This window comes from Antedon mediterranea, chromosome 4 (genome assembly GCF_964355755.1).
Source record: "Antedon mediterranea chromosome 4, ecAntMedi1.1, whole genome shotgun sequence".
NCBI lineage: Eukaryota > Metazoa > Echinodermata > Crinoidea > Comatulida > Antedonidae > Antedon > Antedon mediterranea.
The window spans coordinates 18,690,198-18,705,245 of NC_092673.1; the positions used below are offsets into that span (position 1 = coordinate 18,690,198).

The 15,048-nt window shown below is 30.7% G+C and overlaps 1 long non-coding RNA gene across 1 annotated transcript in view; it reads right to left on the bottom strand.

Moving 5' to 3' along the window:
• The window catches only part of LOC140046811 (uncharacterized), a 69,827-nt gene extending 56,758 nt beyond the window's left edge, over positions 1 to 13,069 (bottom strand). Inside the window, exon 1 of the long non-coding RNA XR_011844853.1 lies at positions 12,939 to 13,069. This is a non-coding gene — a long non-coding RNA (uncharacterized lncRNA). The remainder of the gene's footprint in view (positions 1 to 12,938) is intronic.
• Between the last annotated feature and the right edge of the window lie 1,979 nt (positions 13,070 to 15,048).

Below are 15,048 nucleotides of genomic sequence, written 5' to 3' on the forward strand. Positions count from 1 at the left end.
CCTCATCAGTAGGCAACTGTAGTTAGCCGGAAACGACACCTCATAGCGCGTTAGCAAACATTAAAAACGATCGTAGCCTACTTTTTTTTTCGCCGGCGGGTAAACATATGCAATAAAAAAACATTTTTTGCGTTCAAATACAAATATCGGGGGCAAGTCCCGATGAAATAAAACTAGGCTTACTCATTAGTAAGACACCTCAAGTTGCCCGGAAATAAGACTTCATAGCGCACAAGGAAATAGGAAAACATTCGAAAGAGAGACATGGCAGTAACAAAACACGTGCTTACATCTCTCGGCGGCGGCCGGTGAAAGCACCATGTGACATACAGTATCGCAGTACTGATATCACAATACCATGTGACATCCCTTGTCACTCGACTTTCTCACGAAGTAGGGCCTAAAACATTCTAGCACCGATGTACAAATGTACCTTAAGTTAAGTGAAATAAGACTTTAGCACACTAGCAAATAGGAAAACGATCGTAGCCTTCTTGAATGTATTATACGATCAAAGCAGCTAGCATTGAATTGCGCCTAGAAATCATTTGATGACGTCATCGATATTTATTTTTAATACACATAACATTTTTACAAGAAAAACAATACAATCAATCATTTACTTTATTTACAATATACAAGTTACTACACTTTAGACAACAGCCAAATACTAGAGATCGAAAGAGAGACATGGCAGTAACAAAACACGTGTTTACATCTCTCGGCGGCGGCGGCCGGTGAAAGCGAGTCTCAGTTGTTTAACACTTTGTTACGCAGTCTTTTGTTTTTCGTCTAGTGGTCATGTCACGTGTCTCGTATGCATTAGGCTCTTTATGCATGCCGCGCCTCAGCTCTAGAAAAGTACCGTACCTGCCTGTTAATCTATTTTTAGATTGTTGTGGTTGATATTTTTAAGCGTCACGGATAAGGTTTTAAGCGTCACGGCCGACCGTAAAGCGTCACGGTAGAGAACCCAAGCGTCACGGTACCGTGATGCTTCAAAGGCCTGGGGAGAACACTGCTGGTTTTCATTAGGTGTTAAAAATTAGTACCGAAAGTATGTACCAACTTTCTCTACCATTGGGTAAAAATTATAGAAGTTGCACTTAATTTACTGAAATTTCCCATTACGTAAATTTGTAAATTCATTAAACTGCTTATTGGCCTCATATTTTTAATATCTGAACATTTGTTTGTACAATTTTATGAAATATGTATTTTATAACGTTCAAATTTTGTGATTGATATTGTACAGTAATTAGATTTTGATGATTACTTACATTAAGTAATAGACTAACAATCACTGAATCTGATCCATGGTAATATATTATATTTTGTTTTCATTTATCAATAATGATAATTAGGATTTTATCACATTATTTAGCAGTAATTGTTGTTGTTTGTATTAACAAAAAAACCCAATTTCACATAATGTCTGTTGTCAGTATTTATAAACTTCATGATTATGATTCCTTTCCAGTATGGTAACACTCTATTACATTCATATCTGAGGAATGTATATACTGCACCTACCTTAGAAATAGTGACGTGTCTCAAGCAGCATGGGGCACCAGTAGCATTGCAAAATAAGGTAAATGTACAGGGATTTGCTAGTGTAATAGGCTAACATTATATAGATCTGCTGAAGTAAACCATTTAATGAGAGAAAAAAGTAAGCACATTAACAAAAATCAAATTTGATTAAAACAAACCAAATAAAAAAATAACTAAATAGTTATATATGATTTATGATCTGATTTAAAGTGTACAGTTACCTATCATATAACATAAATCTTTAATTTTCTTAATGAACAAAAAAATCTATTTTTAAAATATATTCAGTTATTAATTAACAATTATTGACAATGGTCTAATTAATTGTAAATATGAAATAAAATGCGACAACTACTAAACAACTAAAAATGTTTATTAAAAAAAATAATAGAATCTGATTTTAATAAAAAATAATTATAAATTAAAAACCTGCTCCCTCCCTTACCTTACAAAAAATGCTTCTGTCAGTCTATCCAGCTAATTATGAACATGGCCTTAAAGAAATCCTTTTCCAACCTAGGATCTTTTTGTGCAAACATTTTGCCACAAAATGAAGAAAAATGTTTTGTTAGTTTTCAAAATCTAAATTGTTTGAGTAATGCAATTTTAAAAAGAAAGTTAATATGAAATTATTCTTTTCAAACTGAATGCTTTTAAGAAAAGTTCCGTCTTTTATCTTATGACTTTTTTGAAAAAATGAATTCTCCTTAAAATATAATAAACTAGTAAGTGCTCACAGATGCTTCTCGAATACAAGAACTTTGGTAAATAACTGAAAATTTTCTAAGTCACAGTGTACACAAAGCAAATGAATACAGATATGTTGGAATTTATGTAGTCAAATATAATTGTCATCCTGAGAATTACCTTAATTTTGTTTATTGCATGGTATTGTTCACCAAATTCCTGTCTTGGTATATTTGATGATGGGATGGTATTAGGCTTAATGATATGATATGATTTTCATTGAGGCAATATGGTTTAAACTAAATTTGTTATCGTTAATATCTAAATTAGCTTAATTAGGTTATATGCATTATCATGCATATAACCTCTTGATTCTGTCAAAATCTTTATTTATTTATTTATTTATTTATTCTTTCCTTAGCACTATTTTGTCCGTGAATTATCTTGATATCAGTTTCATCTATCTAAGTCAATTTTTCAGAGTATATTCCTTATGGCCAGGAATCGATGTGGTTATATTTTCACGATGCGTATTCAAAAATTACGCGGTCTACGCGCGATTTTACGAAATCACGTTTGTAATCATATCTTCACAAGCATGAATCACAATTAAACAAAATTTGGTACTCATAAATTTCAGGTCATATTTCATCATATGGCAATACAGTTACGTGCGTAGCGCATATAACGCTTGCGTACGCGCGCTTAAAATGTTCAAAATTGTCAAAATTTATTTTCGATGAAATTAGAGTACGTTTCAGGCAATTTTAAGCGTTTAAAAAATTGCCATGAGTGCGCAGATTTTTGCACGCGCACTGCGCGTTATACGTTAATGCGCACTCTTTTTGTCCGATTTCGGTTGTACAACCTTTCTTTAATAATATCATCATATTTTATTCACTTTTCAACGCGTAATTGCCTTATACGAGCACGTCAAAAGTGACAGGCTACGCACGTGTAAGTTAACAAAATGGTGAAAATATGCTAAATTTTAAAATTAATATAGATCGTCAGAATGCTCGGGAACACATATTTTTTATTTCATTTTCTTGAAGTGTATGTATCTTATGTATGATTTATTATTAAACTAAGGGAACAAAAGTTGATTAAGCCATGATTAATTGCATATTAAATTAAAAAAAATAATTTCGACAATCAAACAAATTATGACATTTTCTTAGGCCAAAATAACAAACTTAACATTAACTTTCATCCTTCAAAAGTTCATATATTAAAGTTAAAAGTATATAGTTTGACAGTGCATCATTTTTGTACATTTTTAGAGATGTCATCATAGTAAAAAATTATAATTCATTGCGGTATGTAATAATCTATCTGCACCAAAGTGGTTACTGCATAGTAAATACACGGAGGAAGTTTTTCTACAATTTTTAGTCAGTTGTGTATGGCTCGGTGGTGTGTGGTCGTGTCTATGGCACTCCAGGTACCGAGATCGAGTCTCACCTTGGGAAACGAAATAAGATTTTTTTTTTATTAACCGTATTGTTTGTTCAAATTTATTTCTTAGTGTATATATTATACACATGATTTATAATGAAATCTAGATAAAAAATAACTTATGTCTTTATTATTATGTAACAGCAAATGTGGTTTATGACATTATACGCAGAGGGATCTTTGATCGGATTGTAATACCGGCTATTGTATTCACGTTAGCAAGGTCCTATCATATATTATAAATAATTAAAGAATCTGAGAAAATCAATGAATCAAAATATCATTTAAAAATCAATTATCTTTATTTTAATTATCAATGCATATAACCTATAATTCGTCATAGTGACGAATTAAATCTAGTTATGACATTGGTTTCATTGGGTGTTAAAAATCAGTACCGAAAGTATGTACCAACTTTCTCTACCATTGAGTATAAATTCTAGAAGTTGCACTTAATTTACTGAAATTTCCCATTACCTAATTTTAAATTTATATGTAAATTCATTTAACTGCTTATTGGCCTCATATTGTTAACATCTAAACATTTGTTTGTACAATTTTATGAAATATGTATTTTATTAATGTTCAAATTTTGTGATTGATATTGTACAGTAAGTAGATTTTAATGATTACTTACATTAAGTAATAGGCTAACAAAATCACTAGATCTGATCCATGGTAATATATTTCATTTATCAATAATGATAATTAGGATTTTATCACATTATTTAGCAGTAATTGTTGTTGTTTGTATTAACAAACAAAAAACAATTTAACATAATGTCTGTTGTCAGTATTTATATTGCTTCATTATGATTCCTTTCCAGTTTGGTGACACTCCATTACATTCATATCTGGGGAGTAGATATACACCTACCTTAGAAATACTGACGTTTCTCATTCAGCATGGGGCACCAGTAGCATTGCAAAATAAGGTAAATGTACAGGAATTTGCTAGTGTAATAGGATAACATTATATAGATCTGTTGAAGTAAACCATTTAATGAGAGAAAAAAGTAAGCACATTAACAAAAATCAAATTTGATTAAAACAAACCAAATAAAAAAATAACTAAATAGTTATATATGATTTATGATCTGATTTAAAGTGTACAGTTACCTATCATATAACATAAATCTTTAATTTTCTTAATGAACAAATAATCTTTTTTTTTTATATATTCAGTTATTAATTAACAATTATTGACAATGGTCTAAATTAATTGTAAATATGAAATAAAATGCGACACCTACTAAACAACTAAAAATGTTTATGTTAAAAAAATTAATAGAATCTGATTTTAATAAAAAATAATTATTAATTAATAACCTACTCCCTCCCTTACCTTACAAAAAATGCTTCTGTCAGTCTATCCAGCTAATTATAAACATGGCCTTAAACTACATCTGGAGATCCTTTTCCAACCTAGGATATTTTTGTGCAAACATTTTGCCACAAAAGGAAGAGAAATGTAAATAATATTTAGCCTTTTAGTTAGTGGTTTCCAAAATTTAAAATGTTTGAGCAATGCAATTTAAAAAAGAAAGCTAATATGAAATTATTCTTTTCAAACTGAATGCTTTAAGAACAGTTCCGTCTCTTATCTATGACTTTTCTGGGAAAAATGACATTATTAAAGTTGCTATATAAAATTTGATACTAGTAAGACCCCATTTACACTTCATCGACGATTTCTTAGCCGGCCCGAAGTCGGCCCGACGCCGGCTTTCTTTTTAGCCCGCAATGTGTTTACACTTACCCAAAAAGCCGGCCTCGGGCCCTTACTATTGTGTTTACACTTGCTCTCGCGGAAGAGTGCTCGATGATACGATTTCGCTACATTCACGTCATATCCGCTCATGTGCGTCTTAAAAAGTTAATATTATAAGCGTTGTCGATCTACACTAGGCCTAGGCCTATCAACTTTATCAAAAAAGAATCAAATAACGGTATTTAATATGGATCAAAACAATTGTATTATTGCTTTACTACTAATGTTTGCGTCTCGTTTTCTAAAGAATAGTAGTAGATCATACGCCTTTTTCACGAAACGGAAGACATCTTCGATCGATGACGACACAAACAATGCCGTTCAACGAAGCGTAACCAACAGAAATAACATAGCGTTTTCAGCCTATTTTCGGAGGAAAAGTTACTTAAAAATTCGTAACGCCTCAACGGACAGTCGTATGGACAAAATTTTTACTGTAAAATGTTCTTTAAAGATTAGCCTATAGAACTGTGTGATTAAAAAAAATTATAATTTTTTTTTCACTTCTTAAGTCCATCGAAAAAAACACCACAGTTTATAAGCATAGGCGATGGTGTCCTGAAATCCCCTGAAAACGCTATGTTATTTATGTTGGTTACACTTCGTTGCACGGCATTGTTTGTCATAGATCGGAAAAAGGCGTATACATCTTCACCAATTTAATTTCAATGAAGAATTTCCGATTCATCAGCAATAAGTTTCGTAAACTTAAAGCTATAGTTGACCCAGAACGTTCATTTTATGACCGCGAGTGTTTGCACTATACGAAGTGCCGGCCCGAAGCCCGCAATTGCCGGCCCGAAGCCTACTCTAGACTAGGCTCAAAATTGAGCCGGCTCGAGGCCGGCTCGGTTGTTCCCAGAGTGTTTACACTTGTGCACTTTTGGCTCGAGCCGGCCTCGGGCTCGCTAAAAGCTGAAGTGTAAATGGGGTCTAAGTGTCAATAGATGGTTCTTAAATACATGACCTTTGGTAAATAACTGAAAATTGCACTGTACACAAGGCAAATAAATACAGATATGATGGAATTTATGTAGTCAAATATAATTGTCATCCTGAGAATTACCTTAATTTTGTTTATTGCATGGCATTGTTCACCAAATTCCTGTCTTGGTACAATTGATGATGGGATGGTATAAGGCTTCATGATATGATATGATCTTCATCGAGTCATGATATGATATGATCTTCATCGAGGCAAATGGTTTAAACTAAATTTGTTATCGTTAATATCTAACTTAAATTAATTATGATATTGGTTTCATTGGGTGTTAAAAATCAGTACTGAAAGTATGTACCAACTTTCTCTACCATTGAGTATAAATTCTAGAAGTTGCACTTAATTTACTGAAATTTCTCATTACCTAAATTTATATGTAAATTCATTAAACTGCTTATTGGCCTCATATTGTTAACATCTAAACATTTGTTTGTACAATTTTATGAAATATGTATTTTATTAATGTTCAAATTTTGTGATTGATATTGTACAGTAAGTAGATTTTAATGATTACTTACATTAAGTAATAGCCTAACAATCACTAGATCTGATCCATGGTAATATATTATATTTTGTTTTCATTTATCAATAATGATATAATTAGGATTTTATCACATTATTTAGCAGTAATTGTTGTTGTTTGCATTAACAAAAAATACCAATTTCACATAATGTCTGTTGTCAGTATTTATAAACTTCATTATGATTCCTTTCCAGGATGGTTACACTCCATTAAATTCATATCTGGGGAGTGTATATACACCTACCTTAGAAATAGTGACGTGTCTCATTCAGCATGGGGCACCAGTATCATTGCAAAATGAGGTAAATGTACAGGGATTTGCTAGTGTAATAAGCTAACATTATATAGATCTGCTGAAGTAAACCATTCAATGAGAGAAGCACATTAACAAAAATCAAATTTGATTAAAACAAACCAAATAAAAAAATAACTAAATAGTTATATATGATTTATGATAACTGATTTAAAGTGTACAGTTACCTATCATATAACATAAATCTTTAATTTTCTTAATGAACTAAAAAATCTATTTTTTTTATATATTTATTAATTAACAATTATTGACAATGGTCTAATTAATTGTAAATATGAAATAAAATGTGACAACTACTAAACAACTAAAAAATGTTTATGTTAAAAAAATTAATAGAATCTGATTTTAATAAAAAATGATTATTAATTAATAATGTGCTCCTTCCCTTATCTTACAAAAAAATGCTTCTGTCAGTCTATCCAGCTAATTATGAACATGGCCTTAAAGAAATCCTTTTCCAACCTAGGATCTTTTTGTGGAAACATTTTGCCACAAAATGAAGAGAAATGTACACAATTTTTTGTTAGTTTTCAAAATCTAAATTGTTTGAGTTATGCAATTTAAAAAAGAAAGGTAATATGAAATTATTCTTTTCAAACTGAATGCTTTTAAGAAAAGTTCCGTCTCTTATCTTATGACTTTTTTGGAAAAATTATTTCTTGTTAAAATATAATATACTAGTAAGTGCTCACAGATGCTTCTCGAATACATAAACTTTGGTAAATAACTGAAAATTGCACTGTACACAAGGCAAATAAATACAGATATGATGGAATTTATGTAGTCAAATATAATTGTCATCCTGAGAATTACCTCAATTTTGTTTATTGCATGGTATTGTTCACCAAATTCCTGTCTTGGTACATTTGATGATGGGATGGTATAAGGCTTCATGATATGATATGATCTTCATCGAGGCAAATGATAAATTTGTTTTGATTGTCAATATAGTACACTGGTTTTCATTAGGTGTTAAAAATTAATAGCGAAAGTATGTACCAACTTTCTCTACCATTGGGTAAAAATTATAGAAGTTGCACTTAATTTACTGAAATTTCCCATTACGTAAATTTATATATAAATTCATTAAACTGCTTATTGGCCTCATATTTTTAATATCTGAACATTTGTTTGTACAATTTTATGAAATATGTATTTTATAACGTTCAAATTTTGTGATTGATATTGTACAGTAATTAGATTTTAATGATTACTTACATTAAGTAATAGGCTAACAATCACTAGATCTGATCCATGGTAATATATTATATTTTGTTTTCATTTATCAATAATGATAATTAGGATTTTATCACATTATTTAGCAGTAATTGTTGTTTGTATTAACAAAAAAACCCAATTTCACATAACGTCTGTTGTCAGTATTTATAAACTTCATGATTATGATTCCTTTCCAGTCTGGTAACACTCTATTACATTCATATCTGAGGAATGTATATACTGCACCTACCTTAGGAATAGTGATGTGTCTCATTCAGCATGGGGCACCAGTAGCATTGCAAAATAAGGTAAATGTACAGGGATTTGCTAGTGTAATAGGCTAACATTATATAGATCTGCTGAAGTAAACCATTTAATGAGAGAAAAAAGTAAGCACATTAACAAAAATCAAATTTGATTAAAACAAACCAAATAAAAAAATAACTAAATAGTTATATATGATTTATGATCTGATTTAAAGTGTACAGTTACCTATCATATAACATAAATCTTTAATTTTCTTAATGAACAAAAAAATCTATTTTTAAAATATATTCAGTTATTAATTAACAATTATTGACAATGGTCTAATTAATTGTAAATATGAAATAAAATGCGACAACTACTAAACAACTAAAAATATTTATTAAAAAAAATAATAGAATCTGATTTTAATAAAAAATTATTATAAATTAAAAACCTGCTCCCTCTCTTACCTTACAAAAAATGCTTCTGTCAGTCTATCCAGCTAATTATGAACATGGCCTTTAAAGAAATCCTTTTCCAACCTAGGATCTTTTTGTGCAAACATTTTGCCACAAAATGAAGAGAAATGTAAACAATGTTTTGTTAGTTTTCAAAATCTAAATTGTTTGAGTAATGCAATTTTAAAAAGAAAGTTAATATGAAATTATTCTTTTCAAACTGAATGCTTTTAAGAAAAGTTCCGTCTTTTATCTTATGACTTTTTTGAAAAAATGAATTCTCGTTAAAATATAATAAACTAGTAAGTGCTCACAGAACTTTGGTAAAACTGAAAATTGTCTAAGTCACAGTGTACACAAAGCAAATGAATACAGATATGTTGGAATTTATGTAGTCAAATATAATTGTCATCCTGAGAATTACCTTAATTTTGTTTATTACATGGTATTGTTCACCAAATTCCTGTCTTGGTATATTTGATGATGGGATGGTATTAGGCTTCATGATATGATATGATTTTCATTGAGGCAATATGGTTTAAACTAAATTTGTTATCGTTAATATCTAAATTAGCTTAATTATGACATTGGTTTCATTGGGTGTTAAAAATCAGTACCGGAAGTATGTACCAACTTTCTCTACCATTGAGTAAAAATTCTAGAAGTTGCACTTAATTTACTGAAATTTCTCATTACCTCAATTTATATGTAAATTCATTTAACTGCTTATTGGCCTCATATTGTTAACATCTAAACATTTGTTTGTACAATTTTATGAAATATGTATTTTATTAATGTTCAAATTTTGTGATTGATATTGTACAGTAAGTAGATTTTAATGATTACTTACATTAAGTAATAGCCTAACAATCACTAGATCTGATCCATGGTAATATATTATATTTTGTTTTCATTTATCGATAATGATAATTAGGATTTTATCACATTATTTAGCAGTAATTGTTGTTGTTTGTATTAACAAAAAAAAAACAATTTGATTTCACATAATGTCTGTTGTCAGTATTTATATTACTTCATTATGATTCCTTTCCAGTATGGTGACACTCCATTACATTCATATCTGGGGAGTGGATATACACCTACCTTAGAAATACTGACGTTTCTCATTCAGCATGGGGCACCAGTAGCATTGCAAAATAAGGTAAATGTACAGGAATTTGCTAGTGTAATAGGATAACATTATATAGATCTGCTGAAGTAAACCATTTAATGCGAGAACAAACCAAATAAAAAAATAACTAAATAGTTTATATGATTTATGATAACTGATTAAAAGTGTACAGTTAGCTATTATATAACATAAATCTTTAATTTTCTTAATGAACAAATAATCAATTTTTTTTATATATTCAGTTATTAATTAACTATTATTGACAATGGTCTACTTCATTGTAAATATGAAATAAAATGCGACAACTACTAAACAACTAAAAATGTTTATGTTAAAAAAATTAATAGAATCTGATTTTAATAAAAATTAATTATTAATTAATAACCTACTCCCTCCCTTACCTTATTACAAAAAATGCTTCTGTCAGTCTATCCAGCTAATTATAAACATGACCTTAAACTACATCTTGAGATCCTTTTCCAACCTAGGATATTTTTGTGCAAACATTTTGCCACAAAAGGAAGAGAAATGTAAATAATATTTAGCCTTTTAGTTAGTGGTTTCCAAAATTTAAAATGTTTGAGCAATGCAATTTAAAAAAGAAAGCTAATATGAAATTATTCTTTTCAAACTGAATGCTTTAAGAACAGTTCCGTCTCTTATCTTATGACTTTTCGGGGAAAAATGACATTATTAAAGTTGCTATATAAAATTTGATACTAGTAAGTGTCAATAGATGGTTCTTAAATACATGACCTTTGGTAAATAACTGAAAATTGCACTGTACACAAGGCAAATAAATACAGATATGATGGAATTTATGTAGTCAAATATAATTGTCATCCTGAGAATTACCTTAATTTTGTTTATTGCATGGTATTGTTCACCAAATTCCTGTCTTGGTACAATTGATGATGGGATGGTATAAGGCTTCATGATATGATATGATCTTCATCGAGGCAAATGGTTTTTAAACTAAATTTGTTATCGTTAATATCTAACTTAACTTAATTATGATATTGGTTTCATTGGGTGTTAAAAATCAGTACCGAAAGTATGTACCAACTTTCTCTACCATTGAGTATAAATTCTAGAAGTTGCACTTAATTTACTGAAATTTCTCATTACCTAAATTTATATGTAAATTCATTAAACTGCTTATTGGCCTCATATTGTTAACATCTAAACATTTGTTTGTACAATTTTTATGTATTTTATTAATGTTTACATTTTGTGATTGATATTGTACAGTAAGTAGATTTTAATGATTACTTACATTAAGTAATAGCCTAACAATCACTAGATCTGATCCATGGTAATATATTATATTTTGTTTTCATTTATCAATAATGATAATTAGGATTTTATCACATTATTTAGCAGTAATTGTTGTTTGTATTAACAAAAAAACCCAATTTCACATAATGTCTGTTGTCAGTATTTATAAACTTCATTATGATTCCTTTCCAGGATGGTGACACTCCATTAAATTCATATCTGGGGAGTGTATATACACCTACCTTAGAAATAGTGACGTGTCTCATTCAGCATGGGGCACCAGTAGCATTGCAAAATAAGGTAAATGTACAGGGATTTGCTAGTGTAATAAGCTAACATTATATAGATATGCTGTGGTAAACCATTCAATGAGAGAAGCACATTAACAAAAATCAAATTTGATTAAAACAAACCAAATAAAAAAATAACTAAATAGTTATATATGATTTATGATAACTGATTTAAAGTGTACAGTTACCTATCATATAACATAAATCTTTAATTTTCTTAATGAACAATAAAATCTTTTTTTTTTTATATATTCAGTTATTAATTAACAATTATTGACAATGGTCTAATTAATTGTAAATATGAAATAAAATGGGACAACTACTAAACAACTAAAAAATGTTTATGATAAAAAAAATTAAAAGAATCTGATTTTAATAAAAAATGATTATTAATTAATAATGTGCTCCTTCCCTTATCTTACAAAAAAAATGCTTCTGTCAGTCTATCTAGCTAATTATGAACATGGCCTTAAACTACATCTGGAGATCCTTTTCCAACCTATGATCTTTTTGTGCAAACATTTTGCCACAAAATGAAGAGAAATGTACACAATGTTTTGTTTGTTTTCAAAATCTAAATTGTTTGAGTAATGCAATTTAAAAAGAAAGGTAATATGAAATTATTCTTTTCAAACTGAATGCTTTTAAGAAAAGTTCCGTCTCTTATCTTATGACTTTTTTGAAAAAATGATTTCTTGTTAAAATATAATATACTAGTAAGTGCTCACAGATGCTTTTTGAATACATGAACTTTGGTAAATAACTGAAAATTGCACTGTACACAAGGCATATAAATACAGATATGATGGAATTTATGTAGTCAAATATAATTGTCATCCTGAGAATTACCTTAATTTTGTTTATTGCATGGTATTGTTCACCAAATTCCTGTCTTGGTACAATTGATGATGGGATGGTACTGTATCAGGCTTCATGATATGATATGATCTTAATCGAGGCAAATGATAAATTTGTTTTGATCGTCAATATAGTACACTGGTTTTCATTACCGTATATTTCGGTATATAAGTCGCACTTTTGACACGCAAATTTGACCTCTAAATTAAGGGTGCGTCTTATACACCGAACATAAATGCCTCACCACACAGTGTACATATCGTCACCTCGTTGGCTAGGCTAGGCCTAGCTACAGTGTACTAACGTAACGGCAACCTGCTTCTGCCTAGTTTTCAAGGCATTTTAGCGTGATGTTATACTAAATATGATGAAAAGATTTGTTTATTATGGAGCTGTTTTAGGCGCTCCGAGAAAATTTCATTTGTAAACGTTTACGATTGGAATAGATAGTATTTATTTATAGTTATACGCACGATCGCCGACCGCCGTACCCCCAGCGCAAGCCCTTCTTGGCGGCCACATGTTGTACGGTATTCGACTAGTATATTCTCCAGGTGATTATAGCATGGACCTAGCGTACACACTTCTCGGATACATAGATACTAATCGAATACGATTGTCCGTGAAAACGTGCGCCCTCTTGAAATGATCGAGCGAGGCTAGCCCACACACGTGCGTGTTACACACACGGTCATGCACTCGATGTTGCGGGTGCGAAACTCGTGAATAACAAGTTAGAAACAACTTGTTGAGGCTGGCCGCGGCCGAGCCTAGGTAAGAAAAAACCTAAATAAAGGACGCCGTTGTAGATATAACAAAATATATTATTACAATAAGATTGATTCCGGGATTGATTACAATATAAAAAAAACATTGTTTTGATGAAATATAAGGTGCGTCTTATACATCGACGATACAAAAAACACCGTGGTTAGGATTCCGGCACCGGAACCCAACTGCCCAGCGTTAGGGAATCCGACACGCTATTGCGCATGCCCAGAGCGAGGTAATCGGCGACTCTATACTATACCAATTCTTTGACTATACAGCGATGGATCATTTCATAGCTACGCCACACGGCGAACTAGCCTAGATGCCTACTAATGCGGGATCCACTAATCTAGGCTAGGGCTACCAGTTAGACGTGACCAGTGGGCCTATTTATTTTGTAATTAAAAAATGGTTGCTTCATTCATATATAAACTTTTCATATCATTATGAATTATATAATTACATGACTAGTTTTATGATTTTTCATAACGCATTTAATATACTGTACATAACATGCAATCACAAGTTGATTTGTTGACGGCAGCCACCGCGTGGATGTGAAAAAACTGTTCGGGAATTCGGGGTCGCAACGTTAAAAACAGCATTACGATTCTTAGATAGATACTGATTCTTATTAATATCATTATAATTATTTTAACGCGTGGCGTAGTCGTATTTTAATTATTAATTCATGTATGGCATAGGCCAAGTTTCATCCATCTCTCGCTCGCGCAACGACTCGACTATCTAGGCTACAGTAAATCCCTATAACACTCCGACTCTAGGTGTTGTGGTGTGTGGCACTATTAGTGCAAGCTATAATTCACTTCCCAGAGCTCTGGGCATGAGCAATATCGTGTCGGATTCCCTAACGGTGGGCAGTTGAGTTCCGGTGCCGGAATCCTAACCACGGCGTACAAAAAATACCGATATTTTACTCTCAGTTAGGGGGTGCGTCTTATACACAGGTGCGACTTATACACCGAAATATACGGTAGGTGTTAAAAATTAGTACCGAAAGTATGTACCAACTTTCTCTTCCATTGAGTAAAAATTCTAGAAGTTGCACTTAATTTACTGAAATTTCCCATTACCTAAATTTATATGTAAATTCATTTAACTGCTTATTGGCCTCATACATTATGTTAACATCTAAACATTTGTTTGTACAATTTTATGAAATATGTATTTTATTAATGTCAAAATTTTGTGATTTGATATTGTACAGTAAGTAGATTTTAATGATTACTTACATTAAGTAATAGGCTAACAATCACTAGATCTGATCCATGGTAATATATTATATTTTGTTTTCATTTATCGATAATGATATTTAGGATTTTATCACATTATTTAGCAGTAATTGTTGTTGTTTGTATTAACAAAAAATACCAATTTCACATAATGTCTGTTGTCAGTATTTATAAACTTCATTATGATTCCTTTCCAGTCTGGTGACACTCTATTACATTCATATCTGGGGCGTGGAGA